Here is an 18,005-nt window from a genome sequence, read left to right as displayed (position 1 = left end):
TTGTGCCTTCAAACTCCTTTTTTTTTCTGTCATTGGGCTAGAGCATGCTCAACACATGCTACAAATGGCAATTATGCCCACATCAAGAAGCTTTTGGTCCCACGCCAGGACCCTTGAATCATCCCAACTTGATGCCTAAGAATATAGGCAAGGTGAGTCTAGTTCATACAAATCTGTCAAACCCTGGTACAAGTTTAGGCAGCACCAAAGTAGCGTATGTTGATCACACATGAGGGGAGTCCCTTAAGTGAAACTTCCCTCACCCACAGCCAACATGTGGGCTTCTGTAGCCACACACATCAGCTAGATGTGGCCATTTCGTGTTCAGGTGCGATTATCCTTCGCAGGGGTCTTTCACGCAAGTAACTGCAGGGAGTGAGGGGCAACCCTTGAGGCCTAACTAAAGTGGCAATGGGTTTTTTTTTTTAAGGTGTGGGGATGCAGGAGTTTCCAGGTTCAAATCGCAGTAGGGATAAAAAAAATAAAATAAAATTATCTACTAAATGTTACTTAGCATGTTACATATGATTGGTAATGCTCTCTCTCAACCTAATTTCCACACTTTTTCTCAACCTAATGTCATAATAATCCATTAAATGAGAACATCTACTAACTGATCCCTAGTCTGACCAAAATTTGTTAAGAACTGAATCAAGTCTGAACTTCCAAAAATTATATCGTATCACAACAGATTATGAGAAACTTGTAAAAATAGAAACTTTGGGTCCCCTATACCGACCTAGACTTAAATCTCAGAAAAATTAGGAAAGACTATAATCTAGCCCATACTTCTCTTAGTAAGAAGCACTCTCATCCACCTCTCTCAGCCTTCTCTTCCTTTATTCCTCCCTAAACCCCCATACGTCCATGAAATTGTGGGTGGAGTCTTTCTTTCTCCCCATCTCTTTGAAAAGGTAATTGGTATATAATTTATATTTTTACCCTCTATTTTAATAACAATATCACAAGATCTACACCAAGATAAAGGAAAAGGAAAAAAAAAAATCACCCATTTTCATTGCATGGGCACAAATTGAGTCTAACCCACACTGAAAGAACTCCAAATTTGAGCCTAATTACCCTTTTCTGCTTCCTTAAATTAAAATAACTAGTAAAACAAATCATTGGTTTTTGTAAATTAAAACGTAGGACTTGATCATTTGAATTTATGGTTTAGAGAAAAGACACTTACCAAGCACTCATGTCCTCTATTAAACAAAATAAAAAAAAATAAAAAATAAAAAATAAAGCACCTTGAAACTGCCAACCTGCATACCAAGGAAATAATTTTTCTTAATATTACAATTTAAGTTAGGTGTAATGTTGTATATTTTCTCTATTTCAGGAGTGCGGTTCATGCACTGCCATGTAGAACAACATCTGACTTGGGGCATGGAAACTGCATTCATAGTGAACAATGGTAAACGCCTAGAAGCTCAAATGTTGTCTCCTCCATCCGACATGCCGCCATGTTGAAGTTGCAAAGAAATAACATGTCAAAGATTTCATTAAATATTCGTATTATTCAGCTTTCATGATTTATTTTCTGCTCATAAGAAGAATAATGTAAAGTCGTAGAATATTGTGTCTGGGATTATTAACGTCAATTTCTTGGATTGTTAAAAGTCTATAAAGATAATGGAATTTAAATCATCTTTGAGATATGCTACGGTGGAATTTGCCACCGAAGTCTTTGATTATGAAAAAGAGAATTTGATGTTGTGTTCCTATTTTGATTTGACAACATGGCATAGAATTTGATTTGACAACATTGTAAAGTCTTTGATTTGCCACGGAAGTCGTAGAATTTGATGTTATCTTTGATTATGAAAAAGAGAATTGGAATTTGATGCTGTGTTCCTATTTCAACCTTAATTAATTTCAATATGAACAGCTCATTAAATAGACGACTACAATGCTAAGAAGCTCCCCAACGCCATGTCCACAGTAGATATATCTAGATTTGACAACTTTTGGCCATTCCAATTTCTTTGCACATGATAAAATATCATGTTGTATTAGAAAAGTTTGAAATGGCATAGTTTAAAATTATCTTGATTTGACAATTTTTATTTTGATTCATAGAAGGTTAGGAATCATATTAATAATTTTTGAAATTATAAATGTGTGGACCCTACATTTCGGCTCATGCGTTTTCCACTCGATGGCGAGCTCGATTTTAATTTGAAAAATGATTTTTATTGATTAAGAAAATGACTTGGAGTCGCCACTTATTTTTGTTTTATTTTTAAAAGGGTAAACAAAATAAGAAAGAAAACCCTAAGTGCGACTCCTTATTTTGGAAAAGGTGATCTACGAAAAACCGGATCGGGCTCGGGGGTCAGGTTACTTATCAGGAAGGTACGGTAAAAACCATAGCACCCCTCTAAGTCCCTAAAGTTGGGTCTCTACTAATAAAATGAAGTTGTTGTGACAATTGATGTGAAAATCAATGAATACTTAGGGTGATCATGCACGTGTGAGAATCAGGACATGCATAGACAACAATTAAAGGGAAAATAGGTACATACCTGGGCAACGAGCCACCATGCGCTATCAATAGAGAGGGTTAGTACACAATTTAGGGATAACCTCATGCATGTCAGAGAGTAGGATAAGTCAATCACGTATGATAATCCAATCAAACAATAAATCAATCAATCATAAAGTCACCCATGTTGGGCCCCCACCAAAGCCTGTTCATTTTGCATGACTTAATATCACAGATTCCATTATTCTGGAATTATGAAAAATTCATTCATGCTTATTAAAATCAAGAGGAGCAGAAGATTGTTTGAAAACCAGAGTGGAATTAAAACTATTTGAGAGAAAATTGGATTTTTGAAATTTATTTGAAAAATTGGAGTCTCGAAGATTACTTGAAAATTGGAGTTTTAGAGTTTATTTGAAGATCAGACTTTTAGAAATTAAATGTGAGAATGAGAATTTTAGAAATTAAATTTGAAAGAAATTGGAATTTTGAAAATGATTTGAGAGTTTGGGATTTAAAAAAAATAAATTACGAAAATTGGGACCTTGGAAATTAAATTTTGAAAGAAATCAGAATTGAAAGTTATTTGAGAAGTAGAAACTATGGAAATTGAATTATAAAAATTGGAAATCTTGGAAATCATTCGAAGGCAGAATTTTTAGAAACAATGAATAAAATAATAGTGATAATGATAATAATAAGTAACGGGATAAATACGAGAATTGGAGCATGGGAAATTGAAAATTAAGTTCGGAAATTAGAGAATTGGAATTTTAGAGAACTAAATTTCGAAATCGGAATTTTAAGGAATTATTTAAAGATGGAGTTTTAAATAAATGAATAAGTGAATAAATAAATGAATGAAATAATGATGACGAAGTAATAATGGTTGGATAAATAATTGCGGAAGTTAGGGGTTTCGAAAATTGGAAATTGGACTTAGAGATTGGAAATTTGATGAATTACTTAGGAATGGAATTTTAAATGAATGAACAACCGAATAAATAAATGAGTAAAATAACGAAAATAATAATGATTGGATAAATAATCATGAAGACGGGAATTTTGGAAATTGGAAGTTGAATTTAGAGAGGGGATTTTAAATAAGTGGACAAGTGGATGAGTGAATAAATAAATGAATGGAATAATAACGATGGTGAAATAGTAAAGATCAGATAAATAATTGCGAAAGATGGAATTTTTAGAGATTGAATATTAAACTTAGAGATTGAAAATCTACGAAATTATTTAGAGATGAGATCTTTGATATATGAATAACTGAATAAACAAATGGATGTGATAACATTAATAACGACAATAATCATTAAACATCAGGATATGAACGGTGGAGTTTTTGAGACTGGAAATTAAATTTGGAAGTCGGGTTCTGAATAATCGAACTTTTATGATTGAAATAAATAAATAAATATGGAATAATAATACTAATTAGCGAAAATAATATTTAAAAGAACAAGAATGAATAGTGGAATTTTTAGGATTGAAAATTGAATTAGGACATTGGATATTTGAAGAATTGAACTTTAATGATTGGTATTTTTAAAGGAAATAAATAAATAAATAAATGGAATAATGCTAATAATAAAGAAAATAATAATGATTAAATAAATAAGTGTAAAAAATTGGAACTTTGAAAATTGGAAATTAAATTCAGAAATCGGAATTTTGAAAAATTGTTTAAGGATGAAATTTTAAAAATAAATAAATAAATAGGATAAATAAATATAATAATAATAGTAATAACGAAAATAATAATTAAATAAATGAACGTGAATATTGGAGTTTTTGAAATTGGGAATTAAATTTGGAAATCGGAATTTTGATAATTACTTAAAGATGGAATTTTAAAAGTAAATAAATAAAATAATAATAATAAGGATTAAATAAATAAATATGGAAATTGGAATTCCGGGAGTTAGAAATTGAATTTGGAAATCGGGATTTTGAAGAATTACTTAATGATGGAATTTTTAAAAATAAATAAGTGAAATAATAATAATAATGATTAAATAAATAAATGTGAAAATTAGAATTTTAGAATTTGGAAATCGGAATTTTGAAAATTTGTTTAAAGATGGGATTTTAAAAATAAATAAATAAATAGAATAATAATAATAATGAAAATAAATAATTAAAGAAATGAATGTGAATATTAGAATTTTTTTAAAGGGGAAATTAAATTCGGGAGTCGGGATTTCGAAAAATTGTTTAAGAATGGAATTTAAAAAAAATAAATAAATAGAATAATAATGACGAAAATAAATAATTAAAGAAATGAACGTAAACATTAGAATTTTGAAATAGGAAATTAAATTCGGAGGTCGGAATTTTTAAAAAATTATTTAAAATGGAATTTAAAAATAAATAAGTGAATAAATAAATAGAATAATAATAACGAAAATAAGTAATTAAATAAAAGAACGTGAATATTAGAATTTTTTTTTGTAATCATTATGATCAGTGGGTGATTTTAGATCAATTCTTGTTGAGTTGGATTCTTGCTTCCATATCTGAAGCCATGTATGGTCATGTGGTTAATTGTCAAACATCAGCCGAAGTATGGAGTGTTCTTGAAAAACTTTTTGTCTCGGATTCAAAAGCAAGAACTCTTCAACTACGGTTCATGCTACAATCATTAAAGAAAGGTGCTCTAAGCATAAATGATTATGTGCTGAAAATGAGAAACATAGCAGATATGCTCTCTGCCTCTGGAAAACCTGTACCAGATGAAGATTTAATTCTTTACATCTTAGGTGGATTAGGACCAGAATTTGAAACAATTGTTGTGAATATTACGTCTAGATCTGAGGCAATATCTCTACAAGAGGTCCATTATCTGCTGCAAAGTCATGAAATTCGTCTTGAGCAACTTTCAGCAGCATCTGTTATTGATGTTCCACCAGCAGCACATATTACAGTTGGAGGTGTTCAAAACTCTAACACTAATAATGGACAGTTCAGAGGCTCAAGCAGCAAGAATTTTCGTCCTAGAAATGTACGTAATCCACAAACTTCAAGAATTGTTTGTCAATTGTGTGGAAAAATGGGACATACTGCTATGAAGTGCTTCCACCGTTTTGATGTGTACTTCCAATCTCCACCACGTGCACAAAATCAACAGTTTTCATCTCTTCATCAACCACAACAACCTCAACTTCGGCCACCTCCACTGCATCAGCCTCAATATTATTCCACAGGGCCACTGGTACCATCACGTCCAATTCAGAATTCACACCAACAACTTGATTCAACAAGCACTTCTCCTCATGCCTATATTGTTGCTCCAGATCTTGATTCAAACACTTCATGGTTTGTTGACAGTGGTGCTACTCACCACATGACCACTGATTCCAATACTCTTAATGTCTCTGATCACTACTCTGGCACAGGTAATGTTGTGGTAGGCAATGGACAAACACTAGATATATCTAGTGTTGGTCATACTTCTTTTCCTTCACGTAAATCTTCCAAGTCATTGCATCTTGCCAATGTACTTCATGTACCTCATATCACTAAAAATCTTATCAGTGTAGCTAAATTCACTCAAGATAATGATGTTATTCTTGAGTTTGACTCTCATTGCTGTTTTGTTAAGGACAAGAAGTCCAGAGAGATATTACTCCAAGGCAACCTTAAGGAAGGCCTATATCAGCTGGATATCTCCAAGGTCTCATCTAACCGACAGTTTGCAGGTTTCTTTGAAGATACAAATGTGTTTCTACCTCATCTAGCTACTACTCCGTCTACTGTCAACAAACAATCAGCTGCTCCATCTGTTGGATATAGCCTGCAAGTAAATAAAATTGAGTCTACAAGGTGTGTAGAAGACAACAACACGGGTGTTGGACACTTGTGGCATCAAAGATTGGGTCATCCATGCAACAAAATTGTGTCTCTAGTACTTGACAGATTGGGCATTAAATCCAAGCTCCAAAATGAACTCAGTTTTTGTACTGCTTGTCCTTTAGGCAAGGCAAAACAGTTTCCACTCCCTACCACTATTAATAAAACACAAGTTCCATTTGAACTAGTTTTTTCGGATGTGTGGGGACCTGCACATACAACTTCATGTGATGGGTACAAATATTACATTGCATTTGTAGATGCTTTTACAAACTATACTTGGATTTATCCCATGCAACAAAAGTCCCAAGCAACATCAATTGTCTTGCAGTTCATAGCATTGGTAGATCGACAATTTCCCACCAAACTTAAGTGTCTACAAACATACTGGGGTGGAGAGTTTCATCCCCTTCAATCTCTTCTGCAGAAGAAAGGCATCCTCTTCCGTCATCCTTGTCCTCATGTTCATCAACAAAATGGGAAGGTGGAGCGAAAGCATAGAAGCATTGTAGAAATTGGATTGACTTTGTTGGCTAAGTCTCAATTGCCACTTACTTTCTGGTGGCATGCCTTCTCTACAGCAACTTACCTTGTCAATAGACTACCAACTCCAGTTCTCCATTGTAAGACTCCCTATGAACTCTTGTTTAAATCATCACCTGATTTTTTATTCTTGAAGACCTTTGGTTGTGCTTGCTATCCGTATCTCCGACCTTACAAAAACCATAAACTAGAATATCAGTCAACTAAATGCACATTTATTGGATATAGTCTCTCCCATAAAGGATACCTATGTTTGCATCCTTCCGGGAAAGTTTACATTTCAAGAAGTGTTATTTTTGATGAAAAAACATTTCCCTACTCATCTCTACCAATGAATGATTCCAGCCCTACTCCACACACTTCCTCCACATCTTTCTCTATACCCCTTTTACAAACCATGTCACAGACCTCTTCTCCTCCTTCCATGTGTCCAACTGCATCAAGACCAGTGTCCCCTTTTATACTCTCACCTCCTATTTCAGTTCCTTCCCTTCATCCCATGACTACTCGTTCAAAGGTGGGTACAATCAAACCCAAACTACTCCCAGACCACATCACATACCTGTCTACTTCCATTTCACCCTCAGACCAACTTCCTACCACTGTTAGTCAAGCGTTGAAAAATCCCAACTGGCACACAGCTATGGTTGAAGAATATCAAGCCTTAGTCCGGAACAATACTTGGACCTTGGTTCCCTTTCATCCATCCATGAATGTCATAGATAGCAAATGGATTTTTCGTGTCAAATATAATTCTGATGGTACCATCCAACGCTACAAGGCCAGACTAGTAGCCAAAGGATTTCAACAATATGCAGGTATGGAATTTACTGATACTTTCAGTCCAGTGATCAAAGCCTCTACTATTCGAGTTGTATTTACATTGGCTATAACATATAATTGGGAAATTCGACAAATTGATTTCAACAATGCATTCCTCAATGGAGAGATTACAGAGACTGTTTATCTTTCCCAACCAGTTGGATTTGTTAGCACATCTCATCCCCAACATGTTTGTAAGCTACAGAAAGCACTATATGGCCTTAAACAGGCACCACGTGCCTGGTTCCACAAGCTCAGGGAAGCTCTTCATACTAGGGGCTTCATCTCCTCCACGTCAGATACGTCCCTGTTCATCTACAAGCACAATGGCAATTTTCTTTTGTTGCTGGTCTATGTTGATGATCTACTCATTACAAGCAACAATGTTCCACTTGTTCAAACTCTTATTCAGGATCTTCAGAACAGGTTTGCACTAAAAGACCTGGGTCTTGTGAAAGACTTTCTTGGATTTGAAGCTCTTCTCACAACAACTGGTCTTCATCTTACACAGTCAAAATACACGACTGATCTCCTCATTAAGACCAAAATGCATTCAGCTAAACCAGTTCCTACTCCCATGAGTGCAGCCCTCAAACTTCATGCAACCTCGGGTCCTGCATTTTCTGATCCCACACTTTATAGAAGCACCATTGGTGCTCTCCAATATTTAACTTACACAAGACCGGACATAGCGTTTGCTGTAAACAAACTTAGTCAATACTTGCAGCAACCTACTGAGCTCCATTGGACAACATGTAAAAGAGTATTACGATATCTCAAGGGCATAGTTCATCGTGGACTGCACTTCACTCCAGCTTCATCTTTGCATCTTCAAGTATACACCGACGTAGATTGGGCAAGTTCAATTGATGATCGTCGCTCTACAATTGGCTACTGTGTGTTTCTTGGCACCAATCTTCTCACATGGAGCTCCCGTAAACAGCCTGTGGTTGCAAGATCCTCAACCAAAGCAGAGTATCGCGCCCTCGCTCATGCATCAACTGAAGTAGCATGGCTACGTTCTCTTTTTTCAGAACTTGGAATTTCTCTTGTCAACACACTTGTCATATGGTGTGACAATCAAGGTGCTGGTGCCTTAGCTGCTAATCCGGTATTTCATTCCCGAACGAAGCATATTGAAGTAGATGTCCATTATGTTCGTGAGCAGGTGCTAGATAAAAAACTAGTGGTATCTTATGTTCCTTCTGTAGAACAAGTGGCTGACTTATTCACTAAGCCCTTGTCTATTCCTAGGTTTCAATATCTGCTTACCAAGCTCAACCTTGCTGTTTCTCCAGGTTGTGCTTGAGGGGGGGTGTTAAGCTAACCAATTTCAATTAGGAAGTTAGCTAACCTGTAACTATGGTCAGGTCAATTAGTAACTAAAGTCAGTTGGTAACCAAAGTTAAACTCCAGAAGTTTTGATATAAAAACAAATGTAAATCAATCAGATGAGTTAGTAAAAAAAGCAAGAATACATTTCAGTTCCAGAGTTTCCAATACTCTGTTTTCTCTTTGTCATACTCTGTTTTTCTGCTACAGCCCTGTTCTTTTCATTTTCTCCTCAACAAAACAGACTATGATCTAAATGGATACTTGTGAAAAAGTCATGAAATGGTTTCTTTAATTTTTACATAAAGTCAATTATTTTTTATTTATTTATTTTAAATTAAAATAAATGCTTTTTCCTAAAGTTAAAATAATTTGTAAATAATTTATGTTTTTACTTTCTATTTTAGTAACAATACCACAAAATCTACACCAAGATAAAGGAAAAGGAAAAAAAAAAAAATCACCGATCACAAATGAGTTTAACCCCACACCGAAAAACTCCAAATCTGTTTTTTAGTGATTTGATTACTTTTCAACTCCCATTTTTTATTTTTTATTTTTTTATTTTACATTAAAGTAAGCACTTTCCTGCTTCCTTAAATTAAAATAATAAAACAAATCACTGATTTTTGTAAATTAAAACGCAGGAGTTGATCATTTGAATTTATGGTTCAGTGAAAAGACACTTACCAACTAACTAAGTTGCTGCAATTGACCGAACTCTCCAAGTCCAAGTCAATATATTAAGTTGGCAGGAAAGTTCTAGAGTCCTGAATATTCATTGACCATTGTCTCATTTTCTTCGATCATCAGTAGTTGTGGCATGACAATGTCAGAAGCGAAGAAAGGTGGAGAGAGGCCAAAATTTCACGCTACCAATACCTAATAGATAGAGTTAAAAGGAATAAATTTGGGCATGACCTAATTATACTTTATAAACACTCAAAAATAATTGTAAAGAATTAAATCCCAAAAAATAAATAACAATAAATGAAATTTTATGAATTAAAAAATAAATTAATTGTGATTAAAATGTTTTTTATTTGTAATGTTTTTATCCATAAAAAAATACTTTTACATTATAAATGATTTTAAAAAGAATCACTTAGTATTTAAACATAAATTAAAAAAAAATGTTCATAAATTATTTTTAAGTGACTTTTTAAATTTTTAAAAGTGATTTTCAAATATATTTAAATTTTATTTAGATTGACTTTTAAGAGTTAAAAATAAATAAAATTAAGTTGAATAAAAGTTTTTATACTTATTAATTATTTTTTTTAAAAAAACTTATAACTTTTAAAAAAGGTTGCATATAGTAGTCATAAAAATCTTATTTCTTATAAGAATTTTATAATTCTATTTTTGTTTACACAAGAAATTTTTTCATGTTTAATAAAACTTTTACAACATCAACATTACCCCTTAAAAATTATTACTTTAATTTTGATTTTGATTTTCAGTTAAAGCAAAAAATATGAAGCTATCCCAAATTTGACCCTACCATCCACCTAATTAATTTTTATAAGAAACTGTTTTTTTTTTGTTTAATATTTAAAAGGGCTTTTATTTATTTGACCACTAAAGTTCTTTGGATTTTACTAATCCAAATCTGACATGTGTACTTAATTTTATCTTTTTGACTTTTTAACCACTATTTTATTAGGAAATTTTTGAACTCCTAATTTCCATGTGACAAAAAATACCCGATTATTACAATTTCCTATTGAGACTTAAAAAAAAAAAAAAAAAAACTAGTCTTTGATTTTTTATTTTTTTTTATAGTATTTTTATGATACAAATATCATCTTATGATAGATGTGATGAATGTGTGTTAAGTTTCAAATAAAGGCTAATATCATCTAAGAAGGGAGGTGATTGCTCTTCTTGTGTGGAATGGTGCTCAGAAATGATGATTAAAGGACAACCGTTTCCATCGTTAATGTATATGTTGGCATAATGAAAACTCTTGAATATGTGAACCAAGTGGTTCGACCTTATCCCTTCAACACATTTTATTTGCCCATAATTCTAGTTTTCTAAATAAAGCTAAAAGCATAATCAAATGTTCTTCATGTTTGGTAGCATTTGAAACTGTTGACTCACAGCACATGTCTCATGCTTTACCACTTACAGGCCTGAGGCACATGTTATTGAGGAGATTACTTTTGTTATTTGGAAGAGTCTAAATCAAGAACTCTTACATGTTGAGAAGAACCTCGATGGGATGGATCGTCAAAGGGTGTCTTTTTCTTCTTCTTCTTCTTCTTCTATTGGTCCATCGGAATATGAAGATTTCTTGAGCTTTTGGGATGAAGATGAAGATGCCAAACACAATTTCATAGATCATCTCTATGCAGCTTTGAATCGAAAATGGATTCGTACCTTTAGAATCAATGATCTAAGGGGAGGAGATATTGCATTGGGTCTTTTGCACGCTATTGAAAAGTCAAGGTTGGTTTATGCGAACCTCAATCGACACGCTTTGAGACCCAACAAACAGTATTGGAATAATTGCCCAAGAAAGCTAAAATACAGATTTTTGATAGAACCTTGACCCAACGTTTATAAGTGAAACGCGAACCAAAAGTATAAGTAACAGACCTTGGCCCAATGATTACAATGGAATCAAGAATCGAAGCTATAAAGTTTGAACGCCATAAGGAAGAATCCCTGATAAGTTCACAGTTCTTGAAGAACCAAAAGAAGAGCAAAGCCTCACTTTTTCTGATTTTTTATTCAATCAAAATTCTTCCATATTACAAGGAGTGCATGCTATTTATATGTCATGAGAAAAAAACTTAATAAATATTAAAACCCTAAATAAAAGTTGATTTGGTCTTAATTTAGCAGATCCAAAATAGGAAAATAGCTAAAAAAACATTCTAAATAATAAAAGCCTAAAATTAAGGTAGATTTGGCCTGAAATTAGAAACTCTAGACTAGGAAAAATGTCTATTAACTGATATGGAGTTGGAAAGTCAATCAGTCATTAATCCATGTCATAAATCACACCCAATCAAGCCAGATTAGCCCTTAATAGCTTGGATTAAATTTATTACACCTTCATCTTCCTTTGGGCCAAGCTTGGAATGTCCTGCGTTAGAATCAGCCCAAATATCTTGAATTAGCCCATTAAGTGCTTCTTTGATCTTCTTGGATCTTGCTTTAGTAATAGGCCCAACTGGAACATGCAATGGATCCTTGAATGCTTGTTGATTCTCATCATTCCCCCTCTCTTCAAAAGGATTCGTCCTCGAATCGTCACCTACATCAAAAGGAGAAAGATCAGAAACATTAACTGTAGCACTAATGTTATACTCACCTGGAAGATCCAACTTGTATGCATTATCATTGATTCTCTCAAGGACTTGAAATGGACCATCCCCTCTAGGATGCAGCTTGGACTGCCTACAGGTTGGAAATCTTCCTTTTCTTATATGCACCCAAACCCAATCACCCGGTTCAAAGAGGACTTGTTGGCAGCCCTTGTTAGCTTTGGTCGCATATTGCTCATTTTTCTTTTCTATATGTTTTCGTACACTTTCATGGAGTTTCATCACCATCTCAGCCTTCTTTTCACCATCCAAACTAGTCATTTCATTAACTGGTAAAGGCAGCAAATCCAAAGGAGTTAGTGGATTAAAACCATAAACAATCTTAAATGGTGAAAAATTAGTAGTAGAATGAACACTTCGATTATATGCAAACTCAATGAACGACAAACAATCCTCCCAATTTTTCAAGTTCTTCTGAATTATAGTACGCAACAAAATAGATAAAGTCCTATTTACTACCTCAGTTTGTCCATCTGCTTGGGGGTGACAAGTAGTCGAAAACAATAGTTTAGTTCTCAACTTTCCCCATAAGACTTTTCAAAAATAGCTAAGGAACTTAACATCACGATCAAACACAATACTCCTAGGAACACCATGGAGCTGTACTATCTCTCTAAAGAACAAATTAGCAATGTGGGTTGCATCATCAATTTTATGACAAGATATGGAATGTTCCATCTTAGAAAACCTATCAACAACCACAAAAATTGAATCCCTACCATTCCTTGACCTAGGCAAGCCTAAAACAAAATCCATAGAAATATCGACCCAAGGTGCACTAGGTATAGATAAAGGAGTGTATAATCCACGTGGTAAGACTCTAGCACTACTACAAAAATAATTTATGATGTCACTATTTATGGTGTCGCATTTAAAATAATGACACCATTGAGCTTAAAATTTATAAAGGTGACACATCATATAAAAAATCTTCAATTAGGGTAGTTAGATGATGCTAATTTCAGATTTATGGTGTCATTTTTTGGAAGTGACACCATATGAAATAAAAAAATTTAAATTTTATAACTCAATGGGCCCTTTTTTAAAATAGTGAGTAGGAACAATTTAAGAAAAGTCCATTGTTTCCATATATACATTAACTAATATAAAAAATCTTATTGCTTAACCCTAACCATCTTTTTCTTCTCCTTCTTCTCACACCCATGGTCGGCACACCCATAATTGATATTCTTTGCTTCGTAAAATCTCAGGTAAGTCAAGATCCCTTATCTATCATCTTCATTTTTTTTTATTAATGCAAAAATCTTTGTTAGTAGAATTGTTTTATATCTCTTGATTTAGTATATCTATGATGTGGGTTTTGTAAATGATGTTTTTTATCGAGTTCCAAGGAAGTAAAAACTAGATTTAACATTCTAACATATTTTTCGTTTCATTGCTAATAAGCCCCAAAACAAATGAAAACAAGAAAAATGAATGATTTTTAAATTTTTTGTCTAATTGAGAATGAGAGATACACTAGTTTGTAGTAATTTTTCACATGAAATAATATTTTATTGAAGACTTGACTATATAGTGTATTGGTTGTAATTTTTCACATGTGAAAATATTTTATTGAAGACTTGACTATATTTGATACTTTTTTCTACCGTGCTAGGAGCTTTTTGGTGAAGTCTAACAACAGAGATTGACATCTACTACAAGATGATGCTCAATTAATCCAAAAGCACTTAAGCTATTTAGGGTTTTCTTCGATTAATCGAAGAAAACATTTCTACTTTCTTTGTATTGAGTCACCTAAATGGAATAGAATATTGGGTATCAGAGTGGTAAAGGGTATTATAAATATGACTTTTTTTTTTTAGAGTCACCTACATGGAATGAATTATTGGTAGGTGAACAAAAAATTGGGGTGATTGTAATAGTTGAATTAGTAAATGGAAGAGAAGTGTATGTTGCTTTGTTTATTCTATAAAAACAATAATTTTAGTAGTTGAAATTTACATGCTTTGTTGTTTTATAAAAACAATAATTTTAGTATTTGAAATTTTAAAATGTGAATGAAATGCTTGAAAATATGTTTTGAAAAATAGGATAGTAATAAATGGAAAACAGCTCATTTCCTAAAAATATTTTGATAAATTAAAATAATTTGTGGTTAAAATATATTTTTGTGAAAGTATTTAAAAATGAATCAAAATATTAATAATTGTTATTTTGTTTGAAAATAATTTAGGAATATAAAATAATATTGGGGATAATTTTTGAGTTTAAATTAGGTTATAAATGGTTAATTTTTTTAGGACTATCTTTTTTGAAAATAATCCGGTGATAATTTTTTTTAAATAAGAATGTTGAAAATAGTTTTAAAAATAAAATTTTGTTAGCAATGATTTTTCTAAAAGTATTTTAGGCAGAAATGGAAATTTCTTGTATGAAAATAAGAGAATTTATATATATATAATAGACATATCTTTGATATTTAATAAACAAGTGAATTTTTCTCTAAAAAAAATAAAACAAGAATTTCTCTATATAATAAAATAATTTATATATGAGATAGTTGTCAATAAAAAAGTTTTGAAAATAAATTTGGGATAAAATATTTTTTAGTAAGTTTTGTTTAGATAATTCAAGAATAAAGTAGTTTATTAACTTTTCTTAAAAAATAATATTCTTCTTTCTTTTTTGAATTGATCAATTTTTTAAAAAATAAAATTGTTAGGTTCTATTCTTTGTAAATGTTTAAGAAATTCTAAAAAATTCTTTAAAAATAAAATGACCTTTCTACCACATTTCTTGTAAGAAATAATTGTTTTTTTATACATATTGTAAAGTAAAAAAAAAAAGTCTTTGTTCAGTTAACCTAAGAAGACATTCCTACTTTTCTTTGTGTTGAGAGTCACCTAAATGGAATAAAATATTTAATATCATAGGAGAGTAAAAAGTATTGTAGAAATGATTTTGTTGAGAGAGTTATCTAAATGGAATGAGATATTGGTAGGTGAATAAAATATTATGGTGATTGTAATAGTTGACTTAGTGAGCGGAGGAGAAGTGTATGCTTCTTTGTTTATTCTATAAAAACAATAATTTTAGTAGTTGAAAACGTGTATGAAATGACTGAAAATATTTTATGAAAAATAATATAATAATAAATGGATAATAACTCATTTCCTAAAAATCTTTTGATAAATTAAAATAACTTGTAGTTAAAATATATTCTTGTGAAAGTATTTAAAAATGAACCAATATATTAATAATTGTTATGGTTAAAAAATCAATAATTTTTATGAAAAGTTCTTTAATTCTTTCTCATTCTAATTTCTCTTAACATTTTTTAATAATGAATTAGGTTTTTTGTCTTATATGAACAATTTTCATGCTTGTTATAATATCATGTCTTATCATATTAGTAGTTGAAAACATTTCTATATTTTGGTACTAAAATTTTATTTTATATAATTGAAATGAAATTTAATGGACATTGTTATTTCACAAAATGAACATTAAAAAAAATATTGAAATTTAAAAAATCCTTCCAAGAAATATATATATATATATATATATAAAGAATTAGATGTTAAAAATGATTTTTAAAAGCAAAATGAATTATAAAAAAAATAAATTTAAAAAGTGCAAATTTTAAGTAAAAAATTAGTATTTTTTTTAAATTTTAGATTTATATTTTGATTTTGTAGTTTTGATTTATTTTTTATTTGAGTTCAAATGTGACTACTTTGTTATGAGATTCATTAAAGAAATAATTGTTGATTTTACAGTTAATGCATTAAAGGTTTTACTCATTTAATGAATTGTACATAATTTCATACTTCCAATTATTGTGATATTAATGTTATTCTCATTTGATTTCAGTTTGATGACAAAAAAAAACATATTCTCAAGTAGAATTTGATGAAATTAGAGAAGAATTGATTACTTTTGTGTTATAACTAATCATGAATCATATTAATGTATTGTGATCATTCATGGTAAGTCCCTTAGTTGTTATATGATTGAATTTTCCATTGGTATTGTATAACATTACTTATTCTTTACGAACTATTTTTATATCAAAATGAGAAAAAGGAAAAAGAAAAAGAAAACATTAGTACTTAGATTTGTTTATTGTTTATAACATCACATTTTTATTTTCAATAAGAACTCTAAAACTCATTAAATTATGAAATGCAGGTATACACTCTTGGGAGGATAGTATGAAGAATAAAAAGAAAGGAGAAAGAGGCAACAAGATTTAGGTTTTTAGATATGACTCTTATGCCATACATTATTAGACATAAACGTTACTTTATTTGGAATTGAGAATTTTGGGTTTTTGGATGCAACTCTTGTGTCATTTTATGGTTAGCCGGTTTTATGCATATGAAATGCAAGTATACATGAATGTTGGGGAACTTAACATTTCTAAATCATGTTTTAATGTGTATTCAATTTTCTTTTTTACTTTTGGTGGGTTTGATGTACTATCATTTTGTGAACATTTGATATACAAATATTATTGGATGATGTAATGTGTTACAAGTTAATTCATAAGCATTATGAAAATATAAGTTAAATGTACTATGATTATTATATTTATGGACAATTTACACAGGTTGGTCTTATTTATTAATAAGCATTACAAAAATCTACAAACTAATCAACAAAAAACAACCATATTTTCCATAATCATTTACAATGATGTGACACCATAAATTAAAAGTGATACATTTAACGTGACACCATAACTCAAAGATGATGCATTTAATATGACACCTTATATATCTCATACAACTCTATATCAAATTAAGCATTACTAAAAATATATGGTGTCGCTTCTGAATGTGTCACCATTTATCTACTTTGGTGTCGTTTCCAAATATGTCACCAATTGATACCCTCTATGGTGTCAGTGGATAAGGTGACGCTATGTTGTAGTGACACCCTATGTTTATAGTGACTTATTATAAATGTCACCATATTTTTTTTTCCTTGTAGTGTAGATTTGGCCTGCCTACAGGTAATGCATCTAGCACAAGCTCTCTCCACATCATGTTTCATCTTTAGTAAAAAAAAATGTTCATGTAATACGTCTAAAGTCTTCCTTACACCAAAGTGACCCATTAAACCACCTCCATGTGCTTCACGCACAAGCAACTCACGCATAGAACTATTAGGCACACAAAGTCTATTATCTCTAAACAAGCACCCATCTAGTCTATAGAATTTACCAAATTGTTAGATATAAAATAATACCGATTTTCAATTATTTATAAAAAAAAGTTTTGAAAAACAATTAAAAAAAAATCCAAATTGTTAAAATAGAATTATTCTGGTTGTGTGAACAATAGTGCAATAAAGACTAAAAATATATATATAAAAGGTCAATAGGTATTTTAGTATATTTTTAAAATCAATAAAAAGTTATCTACGCATCTTTGTTCAATTTTGAGGTTCACCTCACCTCAAATCATAATTCTCCCTTATTTTTCCTTTACGGAATCCTTTTTCTCTCAAGCAATCTATTTGGAGTAGTTGGATAATTGACCATTAATGTTTTCCCCTTTTTGTGTTATTAAAAGAATTTCCTTTCAAGCAATCTAATTGGAGTAGTTGGATAGTTGACCATTAATGTTTTCCCTTTTTTGTCTTATTAA

The 18,005-nt window shown here is 31.2% G+C and overlaps 1 pseudogene; it reads left to right on the top strand.

Moving 5' to 3' along the window:
• Positions 1-18,005, top strand: part of LOC132253149 (uncharacterized) — a 62,290-nt pseudogene that overhangs the window by 30,390 nt on the left and 13,895 nt on the right.

This window comes from Vitis vinifera, chromosome 18, assembly GCF_030704535.1.
Source record: "Vitis vinifera cultivar Pinot Noir 40024 chromosome 18, ASM3070453v1".
NCBI classification, from domain to species: domain Eukaryota; kingdom Viridiplantae; phylum Streptophyta; class Magnoliopsida; order Vitales; family Vitaceae; genus Vitis; species Vitis vinifera.
This window is presented reverse-complemented; position numbering and strand designations above follow the sequence as displayed.